Source organism: Vanellus vanellus (assembly GCF_965231255.1).
Source record: "Vanellus vanellus genome assembly, chromosome: 5".
Taxonomy (NCBI): domain Eukaryota; kingdom Metazoa; phylum Chordata; class Aves; order Charadriiformes; family Charadriidae; genus Vanellus; species Vanellus vanellus.
The window spans coordinates 49856420-49878873 of record NC_138910.1 but is presented as its reverse complement, the minus strand read 5'-3'; the positions used below and the strand labels follow the sequence as shown (position 1 = coordinate 49878873).

The window sequence follows — 22454 nt, the reverse complement described above, 5'->3', positions numbered from 1 at the left end:
TCTGAAGGCTAATTTTCCAAAAACTGCATATCAAAGTGTATGCTAACCACATGAAAACATATTTAGCAATGGATTATGTTAGAATTGGTTTTATTACTTTTTGTATCCATAGGTGATGAAGTCAAAGGTGATACTAGACCACAATCACATCTTTCTCAGAAAATTTATCTGAAACCACCTACAACAGAGTTAAAATTAACCATGCTACTTAACAAAAAATCCAGAAAAAACAAACAAAGGAAAAACTATAAGTATTATGGAGACCAAGAACATTTTTTCCCTTGTCTGCACAGCAAAAAATAAATCTAGAAACAAAACAAAAAGCAAAACAACCATCAGCCTATACTTTACAAGCTCATATAAAAATACCGAACTGAAACCATTCCTAGCATCTTGGAATGAAGACAGCTACTGTAGGTATCCACCAAATAAAGACAGTATCACCTACATTAATTCAGAATTCATTCCCTAAGAAATCAGGGAAGACAAAAAATGAAGAACACTATACTAGACTTTTTATATTTTAAATGGATCTAGGTTTTTATATTTTCTGTGTTAAAAAAAGAAAACACGTATTTTCAGATAGGCTTGATAAATAGCACGCACTTCCAGATATGGTCTATTTCCATACCAGTTTACTAAAAGCACTACTCTTGCTGAGTGATGGGAGTTATTGTGCTTAAGACTCAGAGTTAGGAAGAGTCACATATAGCACAGGGGGAAACAAACTGCTATTGTCACCTTTGCAAGGCTGGAAAGTGCCTAAAGATAGGTAGCTCAAGCAAATGTCTGTTGTGACTGGTGAACAAGGACAGGTTTAGCTTCACATTGCTTTTCATAGTAGTACCAAGGTGCAGAACTGTGCCACGCTTGCTTTTCAGTTACAGTTCCAAAACACCAAATGATCAAGGAAAGAATTCAGATTTAGACTTAGCTATAGAAAACCACAAAAACAGCACTTAAAAGAAGACATGCGAGTTCTCCACCAATCTGAAAAGGCATTACTTAACATGCTAGCCACAAGAGGCAGTTTAGCAACTTCAGACGAAAAAACAAATGTGGGAACCAGACTACTTTCAATACAAAAATATTTTGTATCACTTCTGAAACTACAGTCAACATGCTTTTGCCCTTTCAAAGACCTGGCTTGTCATAACCGTTTATACATGCAAATCCACGAAAAGATTTTCCCTCTCCCTAACCTAGCGATAATTTTACCTATCAACCCAGTGAGGGTATTATATGTAGAAATCTCAGAATAACTAAAGAATTCAAGTTCTTCAGATAACTGACTTGTATAGCATAAAAACTTGTTAGAAGATTCACATTATAAAAAACCCACTAAACAACAGCTATAATATTCAGACAGTGATTATAAATTTGGATTAGCAGTTTAACTTGCTCTGTTGTCTTTCCTCTCTCCAGACTAAGCATGAACTCACAAGCATGAACAGTTTTCAGACAGATGAGGTAAACTGAGCTCCACCCAAGCCTAAGTAATAGATTCACCGCTGAAGTAAGTTTTGTTTCAGTGTCTCAAAACACCTCTGCTTAAAAGATCTTTCTGGCAAAAGAAAGACAAAGTTTTAACACAAGATTATAAGTATGTTATAAAAAGTTTAAGTCAATGTATTTTTTGAACAAATGCCACGTTGTAAAAATGTTGCTGAAGAGCTTGTCTATTATTTGCAATAAACAGAAGGTCTAAGTAAAAAATACTAATTTCAAAGTAAATGCATGATATAAAAGTGAATGTCCACTATCATAGAACTCTTCAAAGGCAATGAAAGGACATAAAATTGGGTTCCCCATGTACAGCATATCCTGAGTAATCATTAGCTCTGCAGTTACACCACCATTGGAGAAAACAGCAGAGGGTGACTGTCAGTCACATCAGGAGCAAAGATCTAGTCTACCAGAAGCCGCTCTCCCTCCCACTCCATACCTACTATTGCTGGACTTTCTGAAGATGCCAAAGACAAAGCCTCACCACTATTTCTAGCACGTTTGCAGAAAGGAGATATGCTACTTTGACAATTTTTTGTGGTTTAGTCTATTTACATTTACTTTTTTGTGCTTACTTATGGGAGAATAACACAGGAACTCCAATACAAGATGGTGCTACTATATTAATTATCAAAAGACAAATGCAAGCTGCTAACATTACCATATCATCAGTTCTTTCTGCAGCAAAGTAGGAACTGACAGGCACACTGTGAACTAGGAAAAGTTTTTGGTAGCAATATTTTAATAACAAAACCAGGGAAAATGTAACATTTGTAAAGCCAGAGAAAATTATGATCGTGCAAGTAGAGAAGCATACTGATGTACAAAATATTTGTTCTTGCCCTATGTGGATAAAGGCAGCTTAAGAGAATTCCTACTTCCTAAATTTTAATCAGAAAGACAAAGGAAATATTATAAACATTAGATGACTGCAAGGAGTTTCTCATTCAGATCAGATACTTAAAAGCATACCATACACATTCCTGCAATTACATTTGAGTTGCGAAGCCTTTAATGTCATTAAGAGAGTACTCCAAGCTTGCCTTTACAATCAGCTTAAACCACCACATCGAGTGCACAGACATACCTTTTTCAATACACAACTATGGTAGCTGAAAAAACGACCACCCCAGACTCCCTAATTCTAACCTTTCATTATAGCCTGCTCCAACCTGCCATCGCTATTATCACTCAAATGCCCTCTATCCCTTTTCAGTCAAAACAAAGGCACATTAGTTTCAGTTTAGTAGTAAAACACAAACAGGTTCGACATTCAGGAAGCGAATGCCTCAACCAGAAGAATGCAGTTCTACACTCCTTAGCTCACACAAGTACTGTTACAAGAACACATCTACAAACCACTCAGGTCTTCTGCTAAGACAACCTCTTGATGTCCATGCTAGAGGACTTGCCACGTGGCAAATTAGTAGCAGTGCTCTAGATCATTCGAGGAAAAAGCGTGTATTAAAAATGAAAATCTCAGAGTATATAGACTGTTTATTTCTTCCCCTATTCTAGTCACATACTATTTAGAAAACAAAAGCATATTTTGTAATCAGTCTTTGATCAAAAATAGCTTTTAATGCTAGAGACAAACTAAGTACCAAAAATCATGATCAAGTCATTTTCAAATTAAACAACTTGATTGAAGTTCATGTCAAAGCTTAAAAATGTAACTGTGAGTCCCATGAAGATTATCAAGATTTATACCATCTTAAGTAGTAAGCTACTTAGAGGGAAAAAGTTTATTTCTATTTTTACATTATAAAGGCCCATGATCTAATACTTCAGCTAAGGACTTCTGAGGAAAAGCAGTAAAAAGAATAAAAACCTCCCTGAAAGACTCATGCATTAAGGTTATTTGGGGAAGGGAAGGGGTAGAACATCTGAAGGGTTTTTTTATTCTTTAGCAACAAAAAAAGAGATACGTGCATTCTGGACTTTCCAGTCACCTCCAGTCAGTAGATGGTTATGTCATGTCATTTCCCTTTTGTTGTTAGCTTTAGTCCTATCAAGGACTTACTCCTTGTTTACTCACTACTGAGTTATACACTTGAATTCCCCTCTTTCCTACAAAAGGTAACGAACAAATGACAGTGTTCCCTATTAGACACATACAAAATCTAAGAACACACCTATACTACTAAACTCATAAATAAGTCTTTTTTTTTGCTCGTCCTTTCTGATGAAATGCTGAAAGTTAAGAATGTAAGAATTTATTCTTGATTGCATTAGTCAGAACATATAGACAGTTGTACAGTCTACAATCATGTTAAGTTTATTCTCTGAAGTTAGCAGCAGACAATCCTGAAGCTGAATGCCATCTCATAATACCGATGAAAGAGGATTTCGTCTTTGATTTATCAGTTTAAAGTTACTGGGAGGGCAGTAACCAGCAGAGAGGGGCTGACAGTCAGGGACAGGAAAGTCAGCAAACATAATGCACCCCAGTTACTTTTGCATGAAGTCCAGTGGCTTAGTTTAAGCCGATAGCGCAGCTCAGTTCCAAATGAACAAACGTGGCCGAGGTGTAAACACACACACACCTTCTGTTCCGCCAACACTGCTCCAAGGATTAAAACCTCAGACCAGATGGTAGCTTCCCAAACCACCAGAGCCAACAGTCAGAACTGCTCTTCCAACAATGATTCAGAAAGATGACAACAAATTGTGCTTTGAAAGTTCTCTTCAAGGTAAGAAATACTGGGAAGTATGTACTACTACTGCAAGAAACTAGTTTCTACAAAAGAAGCATCTTGAATAGTCATGCTCTTTCCTATAGAGAAGATCATTTTTCCTCCACACTGATGAAAAATAACACACAGAAAAAAAATTCTGAAACCCAGCAACAAATACACAGAAGGAAATTTTCCTAAACTCAGCTAAATAAAGCCAAGTATGATAAAATAATTAAAATTTTAAAAAGTAACAGTTTCAGAAAATTCTTTCTGACAAACAGGTTTTGAGACCAAATGATGCTGCAAAGTAATTAATGATGATACAAAGTAATTAATCACACTTACCTAGTTTTAAAAGGAGGGTGGGTGAGAGGTGGATCTTGCTCCAAAAAATATCTTTAAGTTGTAGCAATACTACAACGACTGAAGAAAAGCTGTTGCTTTTCTCTGTGAGCGTTATTGTGTAGTTTTGGTCAAGTCACTTCATCTCTCTGTTGTACTTTAGTTCCCTGTGTTTTGCTTATACAAAGTCCTGGACAAAAGCTAACTAAACCATATTACTTTGTATATAGGTGTTTTAGAGCCAGAGACCAGAACTTACTACACGTATATATATTGTACTAAGCTTTAGGAGTGCAAACCTAGCGGCTTCCAGAAAGGCATCCCAGGTTCACTGCAGCTTGCTTTACAGCTTAAGCAGCTGAAGAGCAGGAGAAGCTGAAGAACAGCAATCCTGGAAGTCCCAGGTGGATTCAGCATTGTATCAGAGTAAGGGACACAGGACAGAAACGCTCCTAATTCCCTCCCTCCACACCTCTTCCATGTATTTCACATTGAATCCAGACTTGCAAAACCCCACCGCATGCAGAAAGACAAATACCTAGGTAGTGATGTATGCCCACAGGATTGCTGGGCAGAGTAGCTCAAGACAGGGCACTGCTGGCAATACACAGTCACTATTACAGCAGAAAAAGAATCAAAGGTAGGGCTGCTGACTTCCCAGAAGGGAGCTGCTTTGCAGACTTGATTAGATTCAAAAACTTCCTCATCAAACTGGTCCCCAAAAGTAAATACCAATTTTTACATGAACCAGTCTTCTGAAGCAGTTACCAACCATTTTGGGGTTTACTTTCAGTTTGCGTTCAACAAGTATTTCAAAGTTACTGCTCAAGTTCACTGCTGGCAGAGGAAAAGAAAAAATAAAAAATCTTTTAATTTTGTTTCAGCATTATAACCAACAAAAAAACCCAAAAAATATTTGATAAAAAGTAGAGCTATGAAATAAAAGGAAAAGACAACAAAAAAGCAAGATAAATGTTGATCTACCTATTTCCAGTTAGCAACAAGAAACATGTTTTAAAAGGAAGCTTCCTGCCTTCTTGAAAGAAGGCAGTCAAGAGAAGGCTAATTCATACTTTCTTTTCACAAACAAATAAAATTGGGTCCTGTATTAAAGAAAGGTTTTCAAACCCATATAGTTTGCCTGATGATCTCAAACCCCAAATAAGATACTGGTAAATAAGTTCTATTTCAGAACTAAGGTTCCTCATGGGCATATCTGGAAACTTTCTGAAGAGGAAGGTCCAGTACAGCTATGCAGAGATTCATCTTCTGCTAACAGATGTCCGAAGAACAAACGTACACTGAAAGGCATACTTTATTCCCTTTTTTTGAACCACATAATACAATGCACAACAGCAGAAGGAGCATTAAGCTGACTGAACCTGAAATCACAGATGCTACATGACTCAAATTTCTAGTTTACTGAAGTGATGTGGTTACATTCTAACTTGCCATTTAGAGAAATGGAAGCTGGACAGACACTGACAGTTTTACACACACGAACATACATATAACTGAGTGTCTCGACCACAGCACTTTACTTTTAAGAAATGTGTCAGAACTATGTGTTAGCTCTCACTCCATGCGCTTGCTAACATTCATGAGGCACACAGAGCTCGCACCCCTACGTGCTTGCCAACATTAATGAGGCATACCTTCCCCAGAAAGCTAACAAATGCTTCAAATACACAAAGCTTTACCTTTGCCTTCTCACTCAGAATAACCAAGTATATGAAATTCCTTATCGTTGTTGAAGCAGAACAGCTAACCATCTTCCCCAAACCTTTTCTTCTCTATTGATTGAGTGTAAATGCCAGAAGAAAACCCTAGGTTTGAAAAAATCAGTTGGTTTAAATCTCAGTGAGAACAGCAGCACTATAATTTTATCCTTAATCTCAACTTCTCTTTGTGCAATCTTTATGTAAGCAACTAGGTCTCTATGTTCATACTCTGGTTTATTATCCATAAATTATTTCCCAGTATCTTATCTCTGGCAGTGGGGAAAAAAAAAAAAAAAAAAAAAAACTATCTAAAGCACACATGGGAAAAACAAACAAGCAAGCATTTACTTGGCTTACCGATACTGTTTCACAAGATTAAAATCAACCTAATACAGAGAGATGACTGCTGTATAGTGATATTATAAATAAATATACATATATGTACATAAAAATTCTTCTAATTTTGATGAAAGCAATATTAAGAATAGAAAAACCCAAACAAACAAAAAACAGAAAGCCCCCACAACTAGAAAGTAAACGCATAGCTTATTTTGGCAACACTGTCTCCTCTGGGAAAGCCAACAACTAATATGTAGGCAACAGCAAATAATTAGTCTGTTCATGGATGGCAAACTGTTTTTAATTGTTGTACCGGGTGCCTAGATACAGAGGTTTTGCAGACTGTTTTCACACATCAATTTTACAGCCAAGGAATAACAATTTAAGGAAAACAGAATCAAAAGTAGTACACAAGCTAGAAAATGTTTACCCTTCTTCAAAAACATACTACATCCACACCTTATCAAACGAATTTTAACGAGCACTTTTTAAGCACACTGCATTATGAATACTGAGACATTTATTATAAAGGAGAGAAGTAGCTTTCCTGACTTGAATCTCTGGATTACGCATAAACCACCGAACCACTTAAACATCACAAAGATTCATAGTTTGGAGTGCCTTGGGGAAAAATACTGGGTTTATTCATCTTAAAGCTAAGATCAGCTGAGAGAAGAACCCTTCCAGAGGAATGTTAGGCATGTGGTTGGTACTTAAGTGGAGATGACTCAGGTAAGAAAGCAGCTGACATTTACAGCCAAACAGAGAAACACCATTTCTCCTCTTCAGCAGAGATCATCAATCACTGCAAATCAAAGGCATGAAGGAAGATGACAAGCAAATTTAAAAACAAAACAAATCCACTGATCTGAACACCTAAAAGAAGAAGTATCATGAACACTAGATGAAATATCAGTCCAGGTAAGTGAAAGAATATCAGTTAAGCTGCTAGCTACAAAGGTAACCTCCTGTCAAGATGGGTACTTCCTTTTTCTTTTTATTTGTGGAGTTTGAGCAAATAAGAGTCATGGAGGACAAGCTACACGACAAAACAGAGTTAAAATAAGGTGGGGGGAATTCTTTTTAAAATGAAACAAACAATTATTCAGGCCTAAGATTCGTCCATGCACAGAAGTTAGTGGCATAAGAGACATCAGCTGAAGAACAAATTACACTAGCATACATGCTTCTTACTGACACAAATTAATTTATGGTGTTTACAGGCATAACCAATGCTAGCTAATCCAATTAGTGCTTAACCAGTTTAAGGAAATACATTTGATTTTCTGCTAATTAAAAGGGGGGGAGGGTGAAATCTTTCTCCTCCCTAACCCCTTCCAAAACGTACAACTTAGAAATAAGTGTAAATAAGATGGCTTCTGCTACCCTAGAGGAATTACCAGTCTTCATTTGTACCTTATTAAAAAAAAAAATAAAACCACACCTATATGTCAAATTCTGACAAACAGGTTTACTCGGTAGCCTACCAGAAGTTCAAACAACTATCTTAAGCACAGTAGCTGATTCTGCCTCAAGGATAAACCAAACAATGCAAATAAAACAACTCTAGTATAGCTTCACACTGTTTCACTGTCATCAGCTAAGCACTAACACTTCAGCTTCTTGAGCCAGTAATGAATTCTTAACTTTGGAAAATATAAAGTAGCAACAAAAAGTATCCAATTTTTCCTAGCTGGAGTTTGACAAACTTGGATTTCCTACTTTTTTCATTGCTACATGATGCTCACAGTCAGCATTCAAATTGAAACCAAGCACCAGACGATTTACTGAACTATACAGCCACTCACTCAAAAATATAATGACCTATATTCCAGAGGAAAGCAGCAGCATAAGACAATAACTGTTTTAAAGATATTATTTTATGGTTTATTCCTTAATAATAATAGTGTTGGTCTAATTTAGCCAATGGGACAACCTGTCTCCATTAAATATATTGAATATTTCAACCAGGTATTTTCTCCACAAGCTGTTATTTCCAATAAGAATTACATGATGTAAAGCAAAAGAGACCATATGGAACAGCAGTATGATACAATGCAGTAGTGTTCCTGGGTGCCAATCTTTCTCCTTGCCAAACAAGTGCCTTATAAAGTGTCACTTCCGATATCAGTGAAACACACAAGAAATCTTGAATCATTGCCTGGCACCGACTACCTGCAGAGTTAGTAAAATCCTTGTTCCTCAAAGCCAGAATTTTAAGTTATGACAATTGTTATCTTGAGATTTGCAATATGCATTTTGGGAATATTAAGTTTTGCAGATTTAACTTGAAATCGCAAAGTTTTGTTCTTAACCACAGATGCTCCCTTTATACTACCAACCACAGACAATGAGATTGCTATTTCTCTATTTCTCAAAAACAGTTCAACTGCTGTCAGTCCAGCAGACTAGACTAGACGATGTTTCAAGTTCTCTTCTAATCTCATTTTCTTTAGTTATTTTTCTTAATTTTAAGTCTTTCATTCTAGTAGTTGTGCAAGGCAATCATGAGTTGTAAATGAATAACCACTCCAAACTTTTTTATTATTCAGTTAGATTTTCCAAGATTGCAAGAACTACGAGTTTGGATTTGACTGCCACCTAGACCTCTACTGCTTTTGTATCAAAACTATACAGTTTCTACAGTGCACCAAAGACTTTATAAGAAAGAGAAACGTTTCCTTTATAATATGAAACAAAACCAAGCTTCTTGTTAAAAATAAATACTTCCACACACTTTATGCACTTAAAACCCTCTAGGATCCAAGCTAAGATCTTAAATTGTCACTTGAAAATTTAAGTATTTAGCTATAACATGAAAAGACGGAGAAACCACAGCTATTTTAAAGACCAAGATTAACTGAAAGTTAAACCTCCTGAAAATTAAGATAACTGCTTGAAATTGAGAAATACAGAAAGGTGTACCTGACAATTAAAAGCCACTCTACACGACCCTGTTTGTAACTATTGTCTCTCTTAGTCCTATGAATGATGCAGTGCAGTGGTTCAACTAGCATTCTAATTTTTATTTGACCAGTAAATTCTTAACACCTTCTACGAGCCAGAACTAATCTCCTAGAATTCCACATTCCTGGGGCAAGTTTTCATAACTATATTCTGCGATGCAGCTCTACTGCTAATTTCAAAGGCCTTGACAGGTTTTAGAAAACGGAGAGTGGAAACTCATGAAAGAAAATAAAACTGTTTCCTTAAGAGAAAAATTATCTTCCATTGCTAAGAACAGGTCAGTATGTAATCAGAGTGCTGTATTAGTACCAGGTATATCTATCCCACCTAATCACATTGTGGGGGGAGAGGGAGGGAACACAGGGCTTTCCTTCACTTTCTGCTTTTTCAATATAAGGTCTGAAGATAAAAACAATTTGCTCATGTCATTGATCAAGAGGAGAAACCCAAGGTTTGGCCTCAACATGCAGATCACTCTTAAAGTTTTCAAAGGAACCTAAACTTTTCCAGGAACTGGTATGAGATGTGCCTGTGAAAGTTTCTGAAAGATGCATACCAAGGAATAATGCATATCTTCCTTAATTGAAACAGAACTTTTTTTTTTTTAATGGCAGTATGTTTTTTGAGAAGATTTCTCCATGTAATCAACTCTAATCAAATCATTCCAAATCCATCCTGTAATCCAAGGAAGAACTACTGCTTTACTACTTGGAAAGGTAGTACCAAAAAAAAAAAAAAATAACAATAATCAACTAGCCCTATACAAAAGCCTGTTCATTCAGTTAATAAACTATTAAGAATATTTTATAATTCTGACAAAAAAATGACTTGACCTAAAGGAAGAATCCTTCAAAGCTGTGTGATCAAGTATCTGAAAAAAATCACACAAAAAGATGTTTCTGTTGCATTACCTGAAGTTACCTTCAAATTTTAACCCAAGAATGGTGTGTGCGTGGGTATGTGTATAGATAAACTAACACTGGCAGATCACGTATGACCTTGCTTTTCAGAAGATGGTATGCATGTTTCCTTCCAAAACATTTTTCATACCAAGCCCTGGAAAGCTTAAGAATTTCTTAAGCACAGTATTTCCTCCAGACTGCCTGAAAAGAGAAATGGGAAAGAGAAAGAACACGCGTGCCCTTTTTCCAAGACAAAATTTCTCCTCTTTACACCCCAGACACCATAACAAGCAGAATTTATTTTTCCTCCTAAAGGATTAAAGAAAGAGCTAACTTTAAAAAAAAAAAAAAAAAAAAAAAAAAAAACATGTAATCAAAAGGCAGGTATGATCTCCTGATGATTCTATTTTACACTCTTGTTTAAACATTCCTTGTAACAGCTAACAAGTACATTTCAAGATATTAGAGAAAACAAAAAGCCACCTTTAATCAATGATTACAAGGAAGAAAGGTTTTCAATAGACAAATTAATCTGGGGCTGCCAAAGAAAGTTTTTGGTTTGGCTATAAAGGATAAATTCTATCTTAAAAAAATCATGACAAGAAGACTTTTTAGATAGTTCTTACGGTGAAACTGTCACTGTGCTCAAAGAAAAGCAGCTCAAAAAAATTTATTTTTTTTTATAAATAAGTGTACTCTCTTAGCCATATCACCATTATCTACATCTTATGCACCTTGTTTATTAAATTGAATGACTCTCGTTGATTATATTTGGTGTAAGCCTCAGGCTAATCTAGACCAGTCTATAAAATCACAGAGTAAGTTCTTGCTGGGGAAAAGGTATTTAAAATAATACAATATAGTTCCTCATATCATCAGCAAGTATAACTGCAAGAATCTTGCAAAAAGCTGACAGAACTCTCATTAATTTTCTTGATGCAATCATCTTGTCTAACATTACCCAACAACCATGACCAAAACCAGTATGTCTGTTGAGACAGGCTATCCAGAGTAAATTGAATTAAGTGTTATATCGTATTTCTAATTTGATACATTCACCTGCTTGCATATCACAAGAAATCCTGAGAAGCCAAAGAGCTGTACAGCAATTGCAGATACCTCTATTCTTTTTTTTTTTTTTTTTTTTTCAAATCACAGTCTCTCTCTCAAAGTTTAAGATAGCTTCCCATATATAAACATGCTGTACTATCAGTTTCAACACAATTGATGCTTGGTTGTCATTAAATACAGATACAAAAGCTTACTATCAATGTTTACATACTAAATACTTCCACAAAACATTTTTATTTCTGGAAACAAGGGGAGGAAGTTATAGGCAGCTAATCTAAAATATAAAATTCATGGAAATGTGAAGAAGTATGGAATATTCTATTTAGCAGTTATATAAGCATACCCTTTCCACAACAGTATTTTCAGCATACTACCTTGGTCTCCATTTAGGGAGAGTGTTAAGTTATGAACTCCCTAAGCACAGTACAAGCTAGCAAAATGACAAACACACAGTTGAGAGATTGCAACTGACAAAGTTGGGCTACCCCAACCAATCTCAGAGCTGAAGTGTTAGAATGGGTACAACTGACACCATCAGAGAAAAACCCATGGAAAAGCAAACCATTTACAAGGAACCCAAACCCAAAATACACAGGGCAACCTAGATGAGCACCAGCATTCTACCACACACCCAAGTCAAAGTTGAGTCTTCAACAAGCCCAACAAAGCATCCAAGCCCTACCCGGGCAAAAAAGAAGGCTGTTCAGAAGCCACAGCAAAACAGATTATATTAACTGCATATCTCACAGTGTAAGAATGTAATCTATTATGGCACCTCACACGAATTTTCTGGGAAGTGTACAGAATAATACAACTACTTTTTCCATGCTCCACAATAGGACCCCAGGAATTCACTTACTACCAGGAAGAACAAAAAGCAGAATCACAGAGGCCATGGAGAGAAACTGGGACAGTATGCTGGAAGAAGGATCACTTGCCTTACTAGAACCTTTGACTTCTCTGGCTACTATCAAAAACTAGGTAATAAACTACACTTCAGCCTGACCCGTTTATGATCAGTCTCACTTTCTGATGTCTCAATATCATGAAAGAAAAGAAGAATCGGAAAAGGGAAGCTATAAGGGTCAAAGGCAAATACCGCAGTCACAACAAATATGAGGAACTTCCAACTTCACGTTAGTCTTTTGGGGCTTGACAAAGTATTTTCTTCAACGTTTTGATCAGCAATTTCCCCTCTCCCCTCACAGTTTTTATACATCCCTACAGCAATAAACAATAACAACATTCAAAACAATGTAAAAATCAGCTAGCGACTTTTCTACCGTGCCCTTAAGTCGTTTTCATTCCTTACTCTTTTTTTCCTCAAAAACATTGAACACTTCTCTCAGGCAGTTCTCAATTTCTTGGAAATTTATACTACAAACACTATTAACAATTAGGATCAAGTATAACAAGAATAAAAACACCTTTTAATGATAGAAATGTACATCTATGAGCAAACACAAACTCTGTTCACATGAACAGAAAAGACTAATATCTCCATGGGCTAGTCTTCACTGCACCACCCCATCTGAGTTCCAATTCCAGTTTTACTCCCAGACCAACTGCTGACACATACAAAAAGTTCTCTTTCAACTCCATTGCTGTTTTGCACTTCAGTGCTCACAAACACTTAGATCCAAGCTGAAAATGTTGACACTTACAAGCTAGAGATATTTCAGTAATATTGTGAAGATGCAGCAGGTGTAGAACTGTCTAGAAAACCTGCAATTCTTCCCACTTTCTCTACCAAGATTGCACAAGTATCCAGTCACACACTGAGACTGGACAGCTTAAGTGAATGACAACTAACCCTAAAGAAAGAAAGGAGGATTAGAGCATTTCTTCAGCCAGTTCAACACTTGACTACACAAGCACCTACATTAGCACAATAAATGCACAGAACACAGACAAAAACAAGCAGCTAGGACCGAGGAAAGCTATTGCTATTGCAGCACTGCCACCAACAAGTTACTTGTGAGAGTTCTCTTCAAAATAACAGGCAATAATGAAAGTATACACCAATGGAACAATATAAAACAAAGAGTTCACAGAATGGAAAAAAAAAAATCCTTCTTCTGCCACATGCATTTCAGATGGCTCAGCCTAAATCATATAATCTGGTATTCGTTTCTCAGTAACATCTAAAAAAAATAATCACGCTCCAATGAAAAAAAGTATCAGTTCAAAGCATTCAAATTCTTAATAAAGGGTAATACATCAGTACTTTATCTCAGGACAAAGAAAAAAAACTCCAAATTATTTTTGCAAGCTTCTTTTAAAAGTTTAGCCACTTATTTAATTTCTCCTCCTACTTCTAAATTAAAATTCTGGACCTTGTATTCTGTATCTAAAGACACACACACACAAAGGCAATGTATTAGATCAAGATTATTTGCATTTTATTTTCACATTGATTTGCCTGCAAAGCCCTGAGAACTCAAAAAGCATAGCAAAGCATTCATCCTAAGTTAAAATTTTGGAAGAGGAATAAAGAGTTAAACAGCGAAGAGAAAAAATTAACATACTTTTTTTTTTTTGCAACATATTTGTTCAAAATACAAATACGCATATACAATATGTGTACACAACATACAGATACGTGTATTGGAACAAATCTGTGGATCTCAGCAAAATAATTTTGCCCAATTTCAGAAAAAAAAAAACCACAATAATAGTTTGCATACACAATAGAAGCACAAATGAGAATCATCTTACTTATTATACTGAAATAGTAGATAACAAGATTCTAGATCTCTGTGAAATGCAGTAATCTAGTCAATATATCTAAATTGAATTACTTCAAGCTGTTTCCCACTGGAGAAATTTCAGTAAGTGCATATTGCTACAGAATTTATAATTGAAAACTTCTACCTCTACATCTTGCAATACAAAACTTGCCATATAGAAGTTTTGGTAGGGAAATAAAAATAATTAAAAAAAAAAAGAATGCAAGAGACATTCTGACACAAGTATTTGCCTGCAAGAACAGACCAGTGATTGGTCATAAACGATAAATTAAATTACTCAAAACTGATTCCTTACATTGAAAGGATTACTGCTATGCGAGTCTTATAGCAAGTATCAAGAAAGGACTTTGCTGTCACTTACATTCACACCCATTCTACTCCTCACCCATGTCACTGACTTACTATATGATGTTGAGCAAATTACTTCACTTCTAAGCCCAACATTAACATGGAAATCATACTCAGCTTCTTAACAAATGGTGTTCAAGTCACTGACTGAAATCCTCTTCTAACTGACAATTTACTGATTCTCAAAAATACCTTTCACTTTTCTTTTTTCTGCCCTTTCTGTCTTTACTATTTAGAAATCATATGGGAGATGCTAAGAATTTGAGAAATTAAGCCAGGGAGTTGTCCACCATCATCAGTACTGAGCTTCACTATTTAAGAGTTTGCCAGCAGCCTAATGTAAAATGAAAGATAGCATTCGAAAGGCAAATGCACACACTGCAGACCATTAACTACAGTGGTTACTGAGCATTGTTTTGCATAAAAATTTAACTCCACTCAAATACTTTTCTACTGTATTAGAAATTAACTCAGAACTCCCAATCATGCTAAAAAACTTATTTCTAGATTAAATGGATACCAAAGACCTATTCAGACAGAAAAGCTAGACCAGTAACCGACATACCTGAGCCCATAATCAAGTCTATCTTGGTACTGCTAAGTTAACAAAAGTACATCAGCACAAATCACAACACTTAAACCAATTAAGAAACTGAAGGCAACGTCAAGCACATGCAGAGAGTTTAAACCAACTAAGAACTTTGCCTCAAACTATTTGCACAGACTATAACTCAACAACCCTCGCTCTAATTTCTTCCTGAACAACTGAGAAACATAAAACTCAAAGATAACAACTTAGGGGTCGAATGAATGCATGAAACAAACAATCCCCCGCTACTCATTTAAAATGGTTCAATTTCCAAAATTTTGGTTTATTCCAATGATTTCTAAAATGAATTTATTCATTGACAGAAAACCATGAAATTAATTCCAATTGAAAGCACTTACATGCAGACTACATTAAGTTAAATATTAATTGAACCATCTTGCTGCTAAATATCAACATCTCCTTTTTATCTACAATGCAAAAATAAAGGAAGAGCATACACTGAAGCTGTAAATTTCTACCTGGCGTTAATAATTTTAGGGGGGTGGGGGGAGATATGGTTCATTTTTCTCATTGTTTTGTCCCCTTGGCAGCACAGTACAAGTTGCATTCTACATTTTAGAGTGGACTCACTCCCTTACCACAAGAGCTTAGTAATGCTTACTGCTTGCTTAGTAGAAACTGACATCTTTCGTTCAAACATTTCATGCTAAGGTTAGAATCATTTATTAACCAAGACTTCAAAAAAATATTTTTTTCAAAGTTTTACACATTTCTAGATATGAAAGGGTAAAAAAAAACAGTTTTGATCTCTGCTTCAGAAGCACACAGAAGGTAAAAGCAAGCAGAGGCTACCCAAGAAGAATACAGAGACACAGCCTGTGCACGCAAGGATGGCATTAGGAAAAACAAATATCAAGCTGGAGCTAACACTGACAAGGGATGAAGGGCAACAAGGATGGACTCCTGTGTCAGCAGCAAAAGAAAGGCTAAAGAAGAAGTGCTCCCTCTGCTCAGCAGGACAGTGACCTAGTAACAAAGGTTAGGGAAAAGGCTGACAAATTCAATGTGTTTTTTACCCCAGTTTTCACTGGTAAGGTCTGCCCTTCAAGCCCCTCATACCCCTGAGCCTAGTAGCAGAGTCTGCTGGAGTAAAGAACTACCTCCAAAAGAAAAGGACAGAGTTTGGAAGCACCTAAGGAAATTGGAAATACACAAGTCCACAGGACCATACGGGACGCATCTGAGAGTCCTGAGGGAGCTCAGTGTCATTGAGACTCTACCACTTTTTGAAAGGCCATGAGATTCAGGGAGATTCCTTATTACAGGTAAGAAAGGCAAACATCACACCCGACTGCAAGAAGAGCAAGAAGGAGGATGCAGGTAACTACAGATCAGCCAGCCTCACATAAGTCCATGAGAGGATTAAGGAGAAAATCCTTCTTGAAGCCATTCCTATGCCCAAGGTGGTGATCGGGAATAGCTAGCATAGCTTTAGCAAGGAAAAATGATGCCTGATGAACACAATACCTTACTGCAAGGTGATGACTGGCTTAGAAGATGATGGAAGAACACTGAATGCAGAAGGCCACTAACAACAGTCTCCCACAGTATCGTTACAGCCAAACTGGTGAGACAGGCACTGGCTAAGCGAGCAATAAGGTGTTTGGGAAATTGCCTGGACTGCTGGGCTGAGAGAACAGCAATCAGCAGTACCAAGTTCAGTAACAGGTGGATACAGTCACATCCCTTGAGGATTACCACTGAAAACAGTAACACCTGATGTCTTTATTAATAACCTGGATGGTGGGACAGGGTGTATCCTCAGCAAGTTTGCCAATCACACCAAATTGGGCAAAATGGTCAATAATGCTGGAGGGCAGGGCTCCTACTCAGAGGGACCTGGACATACTGGAGAAGTGCACTGGCAGGAACCTCATGAAGTTCAACAAAGGCAAGTGCAAAGTCCTGTATTCATGACAGAATAACCCCATGTGACAAGACAGTCTAGATGCTACCCAGATAAAAAGTGCCTTTTGCAGAAAAGTACCTGAAGATCCCAGCAGGCAAAAAGTTGAAAACGGGTCAGCAATTGTACCCTCACAGCAAAGGCAGCAAAGCACACCCTGGACTCTATTAGCAGGAGTCTAGCCGGCAGATCTGGGGAAGCGAACCATCCCCTCTTTTCAGCACTTGTGAGACTGTGTTTGGAGTACCATGTCCAGTTTTGGACTCCCTGCTACAAGACAGACATTGACACACTGGAGCAAGCCCAGTGGAGGCCACTGAGCTGGGGAGATGACAGGAGCACATGATGTACAATGAGGGGTTGAGGGAATTTGGCTTGGTTCAGGCTGGAGAAGGAAATGTACAGAGGAGAATCTTACTGCTGTCTACAACTACTACATCAGAGGACTTGGAGATGCAGCCAGACTCTTTCACCAGGCTGAGAGACACCAGACACAAGTTGGAACCTGGGAAATTCTGTTTAGATGAAAGGATGGTTTTGATGGGTTGGTTGGCTTCTTTGTTTTTAAACCATGAGCGTGGTCAAGTAGTGGAACTGGCTGTCCAGAGAGATTCTATAAGCTCCTTTCTTGAAGGTGTTCAAGACTACCCTCCAACTCAGGTCCCTGAGTGACCCAATCCAGCTAGAGCTGCTTTGAGTAGGAGGTCAGAGTAGATGATCTCCAGAGGTCTCTTCCAGCCCAGAGTATTCTATGATTCTATGCTGATGCCATGCAGCGCGATGCTCACTGTGGAAGTGCGATCCTTCAGGCTTGCTTTAAAAAGAGACTGAATTGAAAGAATTGGTTCCCTGAATTCCAGCAAGTCCAGTGGAGGCCACCAAGCTGGCCAGACGGCACAAGCATGTGACATACAATGAGAGGCTGACAGAACTGAGTTTGCACAGCCTGGAAAAGAAAAAGCCCAAAAGAATCCTTATCGCTGTCAACTATGTAACGGAAGGGGCCAGAAAAGACAGAAAAGTGCAGAAAGGACTCTTATGGATGGTACACAGTGACAGGACTAGAGGCAACTGACACAAGTTGGAAAGTAAATTCCAATTAGCTTAAGGGAAGGGGGGGGGGAGGGGCGTCACCAAAGGGGTAGTCAAACGGGGAAACAGGTTACCCAGAGGGGTGTTAAGGGCTGGAACAACGTTATTTAAATTGCTCTTGCTTTAATTTCAGCAGAGAGCTGAATTAGATGACCTCCAGAAGCCCCTTCCTACCTAAATGATTCTATTTCATTGATGTATTATGTAATCTGCCTACAATTCTATTTCATAAACTTTGATTCAGCTATTTTTGCATCAAGTTTATTACTTTTAATCATACATTTAAAAAATTCAGTTGTCCTGTACATATAGTAAGCATGCATCCAACGTGGTACACAAAAACTTAAGCATCTCTGATCTACTTGCCTTAGAACTTCTTCCCTTTGTACCACTGTGCTTCCCCCATAACTAGGGAACATAAGTTTTCAGCAGCAGAACCATTTCACACTTTTAAGCTTACTTGATATAAAAACAAACCCACACTTCCTTTCATATCCTAATTCGTGTTTCAGGGATGACCAGAGTGGGAAAGCAAGAGGGTTATGACCCATCTCACTTAGTGGCAAAACCTAATTTTTCCTCAGTCCACTTAAAAACATTAGAAAGACCTTTGTCCCTGCTGTTCTTTCCAAAAAATAAGAAACATTGCACCAAACAAACAGAGGTTCTCCACAAAGGCCTTACTCATCTTTCAGAGTAATCTATTTAACTATGCAGGTTTAGGAAACCCATTTAGGTACTTATTACAAACAGTCACACACACAACAAACTCTACTTTTTCTCTTTCAGCTTCACAAAGTTCCCTCTTGGAACCTTTTCTGATACCAAAATTAAATAAACACCCTAAATGCCACAGAGATAGTTTCTAATAACCTACACATTGGTTTTGTTTCTTCTTGAAGAATGCAAGAAAAGGTGAAATAAATCAATTTCAAACTCTTCAAATATGGCTTTACTTATGAACCAGGACTCTGTGAAAGAAGAAAGAATCCCTTCAGCAATCCAGGTAATCCAGGTTACCATAACAGCTCTTTTAATAGCTGTACCAGTATAACAGAGCAAGACTGAGGCTGGAACAAAATGCCAAAGATATGAATTTCAAAAAACAAATCTTATGAAAATATACTTGAAGGTATCCTCATAGCCATTAAAAGGACACTTTTATGAAGCTCAATATGAATCCTTGAAATGTGCATTTTAATTTTCACTTAGAAGGTAGTGATTAAAATTCATGGGGAAAAAACTGAGAGTTATTACAGGAAAAATTAGTATAGTTAGTGGTCAAAAGAGAAAACAAACGTTCAGTGTTGCACTTCAACACGTTTTTGCATCCATTTGTTTAAGACTGCTGCTGCTTTTGGTACCAAGATCAAAAGTGCCAATATAACATATCAGTCCATTGGCTACATAAAATGGGTATAATCTAATAACAGGTTAATCCAGACTGGAAATCAGAAGATGTGTAATTACGAAGGTCAGTCAAGTTTGAAATAGCCTTCCAACTATATACAACTGATTATTTTTAAATTAGAGCTGAATAAATTTACAACAATGCCGAGATCATTCCTTGAAATTAACAAATCAACAAAAAGTTTAGAGAAAAGAAAGGATACGCAAAGGAGAGAGCAGAAGAAAACAACAGCTACTTCCGTGGACACATGGAAAGAAAATAGAGACATGGAGGTGGCTCTTTGTCGTGGTTAGGCAGTAGTCCATTTAACGTTGCCAAAAGTAAATTAAAAAGACAAATGACACCATGGCTTCATAATCAATGTAAACCAGTACTGATAGAAAAAGAGAGAGCTCCTACCACCCTTACTATCATTTGCTACTTTCACTACAAGTGGCATAAACCAATCAAAAACACAGGGTGGCTTCTTTTAGCAGTAGTGCCTTCTTACATTAACTTACTGACCATAAAACCATGACCCATACAAGTGCATCACCCATCACAACTTACGTGACTGTATCAGGACTGTGGTTGTCCCCTCCTCCCTATCAACACACTTCTTCCTCGTCTGGATTGAGACAATCTCCATATGACCAGGCAAGTGTGCTGGTTCAGGAAGTCGGTCTAACCAAAAAAGTAACTCAAGGAGGAAAAAAAAGAAATAAAAGTACTACTTCTTGACCAGATTGGTTCTCTTAAGTCACTTCCCAGCTGTGGAAGTCCCATTGATGACATAAGGGAAGGAGCATCCACAACTCACATTGTCTTCAAATGCTACGGAGTACATACCAGGAACATAGTTTCCACAGAAAGCCACATTATGCCCTGGCCCTTTTTGCAATGCCCTTATTAACATTACCAAATCTTAATCTGTGAATCACTTTTTAAAGGACCGAATTCTATTTTTAACCAAGCAATACATTTCACTGTAACCATCTTAAAGAAAATACTGCTGAGTACTTCCAAAAATGCTCCGGTTTAGTTTCAATTCTTCTAACACTGGAGTCAATTTGTGCTTATACTTGTAGTCCCTTCAAGTTTAAACTGTGAACTAACCTCTTAATTAGTATCATTAATACCATATAACCCACATAAACAAACAGAATTGGCTCCAATCCTACTTAAAAGAGACGTAACTTGCAGAATTAATCTTATATCCCCAGTAAATCTTCATGAGATCTGCAGCATGAGCCAGTCTGACAGGCACTCAAGATTTTGGCCTATATCACAGAGATTCGGTCAAATAAAGCCATGGTACCTTTCCTGAATTTAAAGGGATAATAAAATGTTGCTTGTAACATCACCAAGATCTCTCTTTGGAGACAGAAAGGACAGTTGCCCTTCTTCAAATTTTTATTTGAAAAGTCACCAACAAGGTTGTAAGACTACAGCTTGACAGTGAGAGAGAAAAGCAATGCTTACTTAGACAAGCTATTTCTTATTTGTTGCTGGATTTGTTTCTGTTTCGAAGAAGAATTGACACTTTAAATCTTTTTTTCCCCTTCTTACACAAAAGAACGGATGCATACATACATACAGCTATGAAACGTGGTAAGCTATGAATTATTTACAATACTATCAAAAACAAGCCATCTTAACAACACAGCTTTGAAAGAGTGACAGCAAGAGCAAGGTACATGCCACACTTCAGAAACTTAGAAACGAGCAGAGTTGCCAAGTCCATTTCATTTAGAGTGCCATACCCCCTTCAGATGGTTTCAGCAAGTTTTGACGTACTCTACCTAAAAACAAAGATTTTTGTACTGGATCACTGTTAGGGAGGGCCTAACTGTGGAAGGGGGCTTGGAAAAAAGAAGAAAAAAAAAAGAGAAAAGGAAAAAAAAAATACACACACACAAAAAAAAAAAAGTGGATGAATCCGAGCCCTGTAGACAGCACAGATTTAGGACAGTAGTTTGCTAGTTTTGGCTCTTGGGAAGTGACTTCACTTTTCCTAAGGAGGAGGAGGAAGGGAGATGAACATTTCCACAACCCTCTCCCTTCCCTCAACAAGAAAACAACTTTTTTAAAATCCCCCACTTTCCTCCAGCTCCGCTCCTCCCGAGGCGGCATTACTCCAGCGCCCAGCCGCGCACAGGCAACTCCCCCCGAGACACAAACACAAGAAAACACGAAAAAGCGGCACCATGCCCCGAACGGGCACGCACCTCCTGCCTCCCTCTTCCTCCGCCGCCGCCGTGAGGAGGGCCGGGGCAGGCGGCCGGCAGCTCCCGGGGCCGCGCAGCCGGCCCAGAGGCGGCGGCCGTGCCGGCAGGGCCCGCCGAAGAAGGAAGCCACCACAGGTCACCGGGCACTGTCACCCCGTGACACGGGGCGGGTGGGGCGGACCAGCGCCCCTCTCCGTCCCCGCCGGTTCTCCTGAGGGAGCGGCGACGCTTCCCGCCTTCACCCCTCAGGAGACCCCCCCGCTCCCTCCCCTCACCCCGGCGAAGGAGGCCCGGGGCAGCGTCCCCCTCTCTCACCGGTGGCAGCCAAGCCGTCCTCCCCGCTCTGCTGCCGCCTCCAGCCCGTCCTCCGCCCGCCTCCGCCACCGGCACTACTGCGCAGGGGAGCGGGGAGGGGGAAGCCGAGCAAGAAGGGCTTGGCGGGCCGCGCAGCCGCCTCAGGGCCGGGCCAGCGCCGTCCACATTCCGGCGGCGGGTGGATGGCGGAGCGGGCGGGGGCGCGCGCGCGCGCGCGATACACTCCCTTCCCCCCCCCCCCTCATCCCCCGCCGCGCTGAACACGGCGCGAGCGCCGGGACCGAGGGCG

General features: G+C 38.5%; 1 protein-coding gene across 1 annotated transcript in view; it reads right to left on the bottom strand.

Moving 5' to 3' along the window:
• Window positions 1-22189, bottom strand: part of LOC309672788 (rab GTPase-activating protein 1-like) — a 62700-nt gene extending 40511 nt beyond the window's left edge. The window contains exon 1 of the mRNA XM_082484383.1: window positions 22166-22189. The gene's annotated coding sequence lies outside the window, so the exon portion shown is untranslated. The remainder of the gene's footprint in view (window positions 1-22165) is intronic.
• Between the last annotated feature and the right edge of the window lie 265 nt (window positions 22190-22454).